Genomic DNA, 9481 nt, shown 5'->3' on the forward strand with positions numbered 1-9481 from the left:
AGACAAACAGACACAAGAAGGAGACCATGCTAGACATTTGTCACGGTCTCGAGAGTTTATTCTTACATGTAGGTTTATATAGGGTTGTAGGGGTAAGGGGACGTGGTCAGGGCAAGGAGTTGTAGGGGGAAGGGGACATAGTTAGGGCAAAGATCACAGAGTTACTGGTTAAACCGCAATGTCTTTGTTTCTTCATTAGCTACCGGCAGGATGGGGGAATGTTTGGCCAGGTGTACCATCCCATTGTTTCTGAAAGTTGAATATTAGGTGAGGAAGTAGAAAGTTATCTTGCTATATGGCAGTCTTTGCTTCTAGTAGTTGAGTATTAGGTGAGGAAGTAGAAACTTTAACTTACTATATGTCAGTCTCTGTTAACATGGCCGAGGTTTGGTTCATGGCTCCCAACACTTGCCTTCTTCCCCTTTAAGCAGGCCCTTTGCAGTTTACATCAACCGTTCTGCCAATTCAACATTTGTCGATCCATTAGGACTAAACTGAAAAAGTGATGAAGAAGAAAAAAATGGACATGGAGAATGAAAAACAGCATTAAGGCATTTCCCCTGAGCCATCACCATGGTATAAAATGTTAATGTGATGCCTGATGGGATCCACAACAAAATAAGAAAATGTCTGCTCATGTTCCTTTGTGAAGGGTAGCATATGCCAGCAGAGTCATGGCCTTTAACTTTACAGACAGAAGAAGTAATTTGTATGTCCTTAGTTCAAGGGTATTTTCAAACACTCACCAGATCCTTATAGATTAGCTTTGCTGTTTCCAGGTATGGCTTCAGCACATCTTCATACTGACAAAGTGACCCACCAAGGCAAAGATGCTTAAACAGACAAAACAGGAACTCTTCTATATTTGGCTGGCTGAATGTTTCATATTTTTCTGAGTCTTCAACTAGCAAAACTTTTTGTAATTCATCTGAAATGAAAAAATGGGTCACAAAAAGAATCTAAACATTTAACAATATGCCCACTTTCTCATACAGTATCTTCATCATATAACCATTTTAAAAATGACATTGAAAGTAGTGTGCAAGGAACATTGACAGCTTCAGTTTTTTTTTTTACTTCAGTTCCCAATGTAGTCCGTCGTCCAGAAGATTCTGAAAGTTCTGCAAATTTGAACTAACCTTTGTCTCTTTGAGAAAAAGCAGGTTTGAGGGGGAAGCTCCATGATGGCATGAAAAATGATGGCATGAGCAGAGGGTGGACATCAACCCCTGGCCAACATAAGGTGGACCATAGCAACAGGAGGGTGTGCCCTAGTCACCTGATTTTTGACACACACACATACACACAAAAAAAAAAAAAGCCAAAAATACTCATTGGAGAAAAGACTCTTCAGCAAATAGTGTTGGGAAAACTGGATATGTACCTGTAGTAGGATGAAAATAGATCCTACTCTCTCTCCATGCACAAGAATTAAGTCCAAATCTATTAAAGACCATAATATCAGAACTGAAACTCTGAAACTGCTAGAGCAAAAAGTAGGGTAAGCCCTTCAACATATTGGTCTTGGCAAAGACTTTCTAAATATCACCCCAATTGCTCAGGCAATAAAACCAAAGATCAAACCCTGGGACCTCATGAAATTAGAAAGCTTTTGTATGGCAAAAGACTATGTGTAGAGCAAAGAGGCAACCTACAGAATGGGAGAAAAATCATTTCCATCTATACCTTTGATAGAGGATTAATATCTAGTATTTTGTTTTTATTTATTTACAAGAGACACACAGAGAGAATGAATGAGTGTGCCAGGGCCTACAATCACTACAAACTAAGTCTAGATGTATACACCACCTTGTGCATCTGGCTTATGTGGGTACTGGGGAAATAAATCTGGGTCCTTAGGGTTTGCAGAAAAGAACCTTAATCATTAAGCAACATCTCTAACCCCTAACACAGTTTCTTAATTAAATTCTCAGAAAACTTACTTTCTCAACCTCAGATATAGGGCATCAGCACAAACCATATTCAACATCATACCTAATGATTCAACATGGAGTATGTTACTACAAGGATCATAAAAAAGAAAAAAAGGTGTTTCTCTCATTTTTCTGAAGTTTCTAGCCAAGGTACAAGAGAATTAGACGTGAACCCCAAGTTATTTGAACATACATCCTTCGAATAAAGGTGAATATGTAGACAAATATAAAATAGTATTATGATAAATTTGATTTCTAACTCCATATTTTTCTTTTTTACAAAAGTTAAGAGAAGAGTGAATAAAAACTTAAAAGTTTTGTTTATGGCAATATTGTCTTGTAAATATGGGCTTCAGGACATTTGTAGCATCAAGGGTCTGGAGCTGCAGAAAGGGTTTTGTATCTGATGACAGTTAAGCTGGAGTCCATTTCAGAACTTTAGGATGTTACATGTAATTCCCATAAAATCATATGAATTTATCTATAGAGAATACAAAGGAAATAAGAAGAGTTATAAAATGTATCACTGCAAAAAATATCTACTAAACACAAAAGAAATCAGTAAGGAAAAAATGAGGAACAAAGTTATAAAACATATAGAAAGCAAGTAACAAAATGTCTATTATAAATTTTCTTCTCTGGGCTGGAGAGATGGCTTAGCGGTTAAGTGCTTGCCTGTGAAGCCTAAGGACTCCGGTTCAAGGCTCAATACCCCCGGACCCACATTAGCCATGTGAACAAGGGGGCACACACATCTGAAGTTCGTCTGCAGTGGCTGGAGGCCCTGTCATGCCCATTCTCTCTCTCTCTCTCTCTCTATCTGCCTCTTCCACTCTCTGTCTGTCGCTCTCAAATAAATAAATAAAAATAATAAAAAATGCTTAAAAAACAAAATAAAAATAAATTCTCTTCTCTATAATTTCTTTCAATGTACAGGGTTAAAACTCTCCATTCAAAAGACAGATTAAGTGAATGTTTTTTTAAATTTTGTTTATTTTTATTTATTTATTTGAGAGTGACAGAGAGAGAGAAAGAGGCAGATACAGAGAGAGAATGGGCATGCCAGGGCCTCCAGCCATGGCAAATGAATTCCAGACGCATGCGCCCCCTTGTGCATCTGGAATCAAGCCTCAAACTAAGGTCCTTAGGCTTCAAAGGCAAACGCTTAACCGCTAAGCTATCTTTCCAGCCCAAGTGAATGGATTTTAAAAATAAAAGTAATAATAACAAACAGAGCAGAGCATGGTGGCACACACCATTAATCCCAGCACTAGGGCTAGAGTGAGACCCTACTGAAAAAAAAAAAATAGACACTCACTGTGTACATATGTTCATTTCATTTTTGTGTAAGATATCCTAAAAGAAGTTCATTCAGATAAAAAAATATATAAACATAAATATGGAAAAAAAACAGCATACTCATTAGTTATAGATGCTATAAGTCTTATGACTGTCACTATAAGAAACATAAAAGAGAGCTTGGAAAGATAATTCCATAATGAAGTGTTTGCATGAGATCTGAGTTTGATCCTCAGAAGCCATGTGAAAATGTTTAGTGTGGCATGTGCATGTAATCCCAGCACTGGAGAAGTGGAGACAAGAGGATCCCTGGGATCCCTGGTAACCTAATTGGCAAACTCTAGGCAACAAAAGACTGTCTCAAAAAGTGTTGGACCATGTTCCCGAGGAGTAATGCCTAAGGTTGTTCTCTGGCCTCCACAGGCATGCATACAAGTGTGCGCATGTGTGCACAGACACACACACACACACACACACTCACACTTATAAACATAAAAGAAACACAAAACAACCTAATAGAAATAATATAAAGATTCAGGAATAATGCTAGGTATAAAACAGTCATAAAAACTACATGTGTAGGTATCAGGAAATAACATTTTGAAAACATACTTTTGTAAAGATACTATGTAATAAATTCATAAAAGTTTATGCAAGATAGATAAAATTATAACTTAGTATCCAAAGACATAAAAAAGGACATCAGTAATTGACAGAGAAACCAAGTTCATGGAACAGAAAATTCAATATTATAAAAATGTCAGTTCTCTCAAGATTAGACTATAAATTCAATCCAATCCAATCAAAATACCAACAGCGTTTTTACAAAGCATGAAAATGAATTTTAAAAGTGAAAGGGAAGATGAAGGGATGAAGAATAAGGAAGATAATTGGAGAACATAGCAGGGGTCTCCACCTCTACAATAATTACCATTCTTATAAAAGTGTGATAAGTAAGAGACCAAATGTTTATTAAGAAATAGACAAAGAGATAATAAAATCAAATAAAGGAAGATTATGACTGAGGGAAAGAGGAAAAGATGAATTACTTAGGAAAAGGTGCTGAAGAAATCATAGTCCACTAGAAACAAACTGCATTTTTACTGAAAAATATCTGGAAAAGAACTGATGCTGAATTCAACATCTCAATTTGAGAACAGAAAACTCCTTCATGACTTTATTGTCCAGGAAGAACATTTTTTTGTTTGTTTGTTTTTTAAAGTAAGAGTCTCACTCTAGCCCAGGCTGATCTGGAATTCACTATGTAGTCTCAGGGCAGCTTCAAACTCACAGTGATCCTCCTTCCCCTGCCTTGCCAAGTACTGGGTTTAAAGTTGTGGGCCACCATGCCTGGCTTGACATATTTTTATAATACATAAACAATAGGGGAAAAGAAATGTTGGATCTATCCTAATATTATATTTTTTAAAGTCTATGCATTTAAACACACCTCTTCAAGGGCAAGCTTAGCTTGTTCATCTATACCTGTACTTCCAGCACTGGGGATTCAGAGAAGAATGATTGGCAATCTGTAGAATGGGAGAAAAAACAAAACAAACAAACAAACAAAAACCAAGATACTCATATAACAAAGGAATAGTACCCTCTATGTATGTTAGTTTCCTTTCTTTTCTTTCATGCTGAGGTGGGGTCTCAAGCAACTCAGCTTGGAAATTATAGCTAATAATGTCCTGTGTGCTTGAAAACGAGAAGAGATCACATTTAAAATGTTTTTATTTTTTTTTTTAACCACCAAAGTGTGAACATGAAATGATGGGGCTAATTTGCTTGATTTAATCATTCCATCAAAATTTCACATTGTATTTCATAACCAAATATAATTAAAATTAATTCATGAAATAAAATAAAAGAAAGAAGGTGGCAGGCTGCAGGCTACATGCCTTCCAGAGGCTCTATAGAAGATCTTTTCCTTTGCTCATTATAGTCACTGACAAATAATTCAGCACCTAGAATTTGGTAGCACCATTTCCTTATTGGCTGTCAACTATAAACATTCCTCAGCTTCTAAGAGCTTACTTATTTCTTCCTCTGTTTTTAAAGCCAGCAATGACAGGTTGAGCTTCTCATGTGCTTTTGAACTCCCTCTATCACATCTCTCTGATCGCCTCCCACCTCGTCCTGATTTTAAAGACTGCCCCATTCAGATAATCCATTATAATGACCCCCACCTCAACCCTTTTAATTACTCCTGCTATGTGCAGATGTCCCTGAAAAGTAACCTATTGATGTTGACAACCATCTCTATCTCTATCCATACTCACTTTGAAAACAGCAAGTAAAGGATATAGATTACCTAGTAGTTTGCCACATATACCTATTATAATGGAAAGAAGCTGGCCATGGTGGTTCATGCCTTTAATCCCAGCACTTTGGAGAGGTAGAGATAGAAGGATTGCTGTGAGCTCAATGCCAGCTTGGAGCTACCAAGTGAGTTCCAGGTCAGCCTGGGCTAGTTAGTGTAAGACCCTACCTCAAAAAACAACAATGAGAGATGGCTTGGCAGTTAAGATGTTTTCCTGCAAAGCCAAAGGATAGTGGTTCGATTCTCCAGGACCCATGTAAGCCAGATGCACAAGGGGGCACATGGATCTGGAGCTTGTTTGCAGTGGCTGGAGGTCCTGGAGTGCCCATTCTCTCTCTCTCTCCCTTTTTCTCCTTCTCAAACAAACAAATAAATAAAATATATTAAAACAAAAAAAAACAAAAAAGGAAAGAAAAAATAAAAGAAAGCAAAAAAAAGAAAGAAAGAAAGAGTAACAAAAATATATTTCTAGAAAGACAGAAAAACCTGGCAGTTTTAAGAACTTGGGGTTGATGTTACTTCTTAATGCAGTAAAGGATTTTTGTACATTGCCTTACTAATTTTCAGGGCCCAAGAAGGAGCTGCTTCAATAGCATTATGGGAGAAGAGGCCATAGGGCAATGTGCTAAAAATTGAAGGAGCAAGGCACCAGTTGAGAAAAGAATGTAAGAGGCTTCAAATGTGCACTCAATATTTGAAACCCCTCTCTTTAAACTATATAGGCTATTTTCCCCCTACTGACTGAGAGCTGAACTCACTGGACTCCATTTGAAAAAATGTATCTCTGCATATTTATCTTATAGGAGAGTGGGTGCGCCTCTTGTGGTATAAATGAACTCGAGATGCATGCACCACCTTGCATAGCAAGCGCCTTTAACAGCTGTACCATCTCCACAGCCCATGACTCACTTTTGACAAGTGTAACAAAACCTAGGAGTAGCTCTGTGACTTGAGCATCATAGAGGATATTGTAGACTTCTGTATGAACTATTAGATTATGTCCTTTGGGTTCAGAAAGCAGTCTTGTCATGACGAACCCTCAGTGGCTATCTGAAAAAAAGAAAAGAAAGGAAAAAAAAATAAACATAAGGGAGGAACCAAGGGCTTCTGTAAAAAAGTAGCCAAAACACTGTGGCCTGTGCTGGGAGCCATGATCATGTGTGTTTCAGAAATGGCTTTTATGGCCCTGTTCAAGCCATAGTTGAATGGAACTTTGTCTGAAATCCATTATAGATTCTGAGGTAGACTAGTTAAACCATACCCAGATCTCCAAGTTTCCAGCCCACAGAAACAGAGGTGTGTATTGCTTTAAGATCTGAGTTTTGGAGGTATGTGACTCAATAGGTAAGTAACATATAGCATAAACTTTTAAATGTGCCAATGATGAGCAAGAGAGGAAAGGCAGACTTTAGAGTAATTGATAGGGTTATATGTGTGCATGTACACACATGTCTTTGATTCTTTCTGTGTATTATTTGGCACAGAGAAGAAACATTTTTTAAAAATTGTTTTTGTTTTGATTTTGGTTTTCTTGAGGTAGGAGTTCACTCCATCCAGGCTGACCTCGAATTCACTGTGTAGTCTCAGGCTGGCCTTGAACTCCTGGCAATTGTCCTACCTCTGCCTCCCAAAGGCTGGGATTAAAGGCGTGCACTACCGTGCCCAGCTTGTTTGATTTTCACTATCTTTGTGTGGATCTATGGTGTGTGTATGTGTGTGATAGAGAGAGAGATTGCATATATGGGTGATTTTGTGTGTCTGAGGGCACAGGCATGAAGACAGCCTTGGATGTCAACCATGGCCTCCCACCTTATTTGAGGCAGGGTTTCTTGGTTAACACTGGGTGTGCCAGGATATCTGGCCCAGGTGTTTCTGAAGACCAGAGCTTGTATTACAAAAGCACATGTCTGCATCCAGCTTTATGTGGGTTCTGGGAGTCCAAATTCAGGTCATTGTGTTTGTGTAGCAAGCACTTTTATCCACTGAATCATCTTCCTAGTCCTCTGAGATTAATATAGTTAAATGTTACTAGACAAAAAGGAATATCCGGAAAATAAAAATGCAAAAGAGACTAGATACAACCATGTAAAAGAGAGTAAATTCCAAAACCAAGGAGATTCCTGCATCCACCACTAGATGGGCACCTTCTGCTGAGATTGAAGGGAACATGGTCAAGGTATCATCACATGCTTCCTGATTCTGTATGGGGTCAATCTCCATAAAACATCCTTCATTTAGGAAAGAATATTTTTGTTGATTTTTAGACAAGGCCTGGTTATGTAAGCCAAGCTGATCCAGGATTTGAAATCCTCTTGCCTCTGCCTCTTGAGTGCTGCTTCCCAGGAATACTCCACCACACCCAGATCAGAATTAGGGACTATAAAGATGAGAAGTTCAGAGGAAGATGATTAGGGAGAGAGATGAACTCATAAGAGGAATCTTAGAATAGAAATTCAAAAAGGATCTGGCCTTTAGGGGCATGTGGAATTGTGAAACCATTTTGAGGGACTAACCAAAGCTTGCTAATTTAACATGAGTAGTGGAGCCAAGTAGTATTTATCCCTGCTTTATCTTCTGTTTCTGTTTTGCCTAGAATTGATTCAAGGTTTATAAACCAAATACAGAGGGGAGAATATTTAACTAGCAATGTCTGTGTTGGCATGACAGTCCATCTAAGTGAAGTTTCTTAATTGGACAAAAGTAAAGTTTCCAGGACCAGAAATTTTTATGAGGTTAAAGTCAGTGTGGTCAGTGAGTGTAACCATCATTGGCCTAAATTCAACAAGGGCTATTTGCTACAAAAACAAAGACCTTTTTGCCTGAGACTTTTGATTTTTCTAGCCAATGAGCCTGTTCTACAGACATAAAAGTAGGGTTAACTGTACCCAAACTCCACCACTGCTGTGGAATATGGGGAGGCTGGCATGCATAGAACAAGGTAGGCTTGTACCCAGCTTCCTTTTCTTGGGAGGTGACTGCAAGTCTTCTAATTGCCCGCCTCCTCAAGTCTGTGCTGGCACCCCAGTGCTCTGCCCTGACTTACTTGATAATATGCCCTGTGTTCTGCATGGCTTTTTTTTTTTTTTTTCCCAGCTTTCTTTCTTTCCTGTCTCTTGTTCTCTGCTTTTCTGTGTTTCCTATCTCCCAATTAATCAGTTTTTTTTTTATCTGTGCCCTTTCAATCTGCTCCTATGGAAACAGTAAAACATCCACCATGTTGGTGGGGAGTGGAGTGGAAAGAGCGAATCGGAACAGCTGCCTGCCTTGGTTATTGCTTAGCTAGTTGGTGAAGGATGGCTGAATATTCCCAAAATGATTGGCACTCCAGTGCCTACAAGCTCCTGTCCTACTTGGGGGGGGCGGGGGTTGTGGTACTCCCTGATGACACCATGGGTGATTAGTGAAGTTTGCATAATAAAATAAAGCAATATATTAAGTTTATATTTTTATTATTATAGCAAAAAGAATTACTACTGAGTGGGAATAATTTTGCCTTGTGAATGTGATTTAGGGTTTTGGGGTTCAGGAAGAATCCCCTACAACTTATAAACCCCAAATTTTGGGTTCTGTCCTCCCTTCAATAAAGAATAAACACAGGCTCAAGATTGATAAATTATGAACTATTGAGTTTATTTAGGGGAAAATCATAAATGTGGGGCTTATTTAAGGGAAATTTGGATTTAAGAGAAGCTGAGGTCTTTAAAAGAGAGATTAGAGTGAAGCTGCATGCATGTGGAAAGCTTACTTGAGAGAAACTGAGGCTTTTAAAGAGAGACTAGAGTAAAACTACAAACACTGAAAGCTCACTTGAGGGAAACCAAGGCCTTTAAAGAGAGATTAGGGTAAAACTGCAAGCATGTGGAGGATAGAATTTATAAGTTTGTGCCAGGAGATTTAGAAGGGATACCCATAACAACCACCATGG

The 9481-nt window shown here is 38.3% G+C and overlaps 1 pseudogene; it reads right to left on the reverse strand.

Annotated features, from left to right (window-relative positions):
• Nucleotides 1-546: 546 nt before the first annotated feature.
• LOC101597410 lies at nucleotides 547-6586 on the reverse strand (annotated as a pseudogene).
• Nucleotides 6587-9481: the final 2895 nt, after the last annotated feature.

This window comes from Jaculus jaculus, chromosome 8 (genome assembly GCF_020740685.1).
Source record: "Jaculus jaculus isolate mJacJac1 chromosome 8, mJacJac1.mat.Y.cur, whole genome shotgun sequence".
Taxonomy (NCBI): Eukaryota; Metazoa; Chordata; class Mammalia; order Rodentia; family Dipodidae; genus Jaculus; species Jaculus jaculus.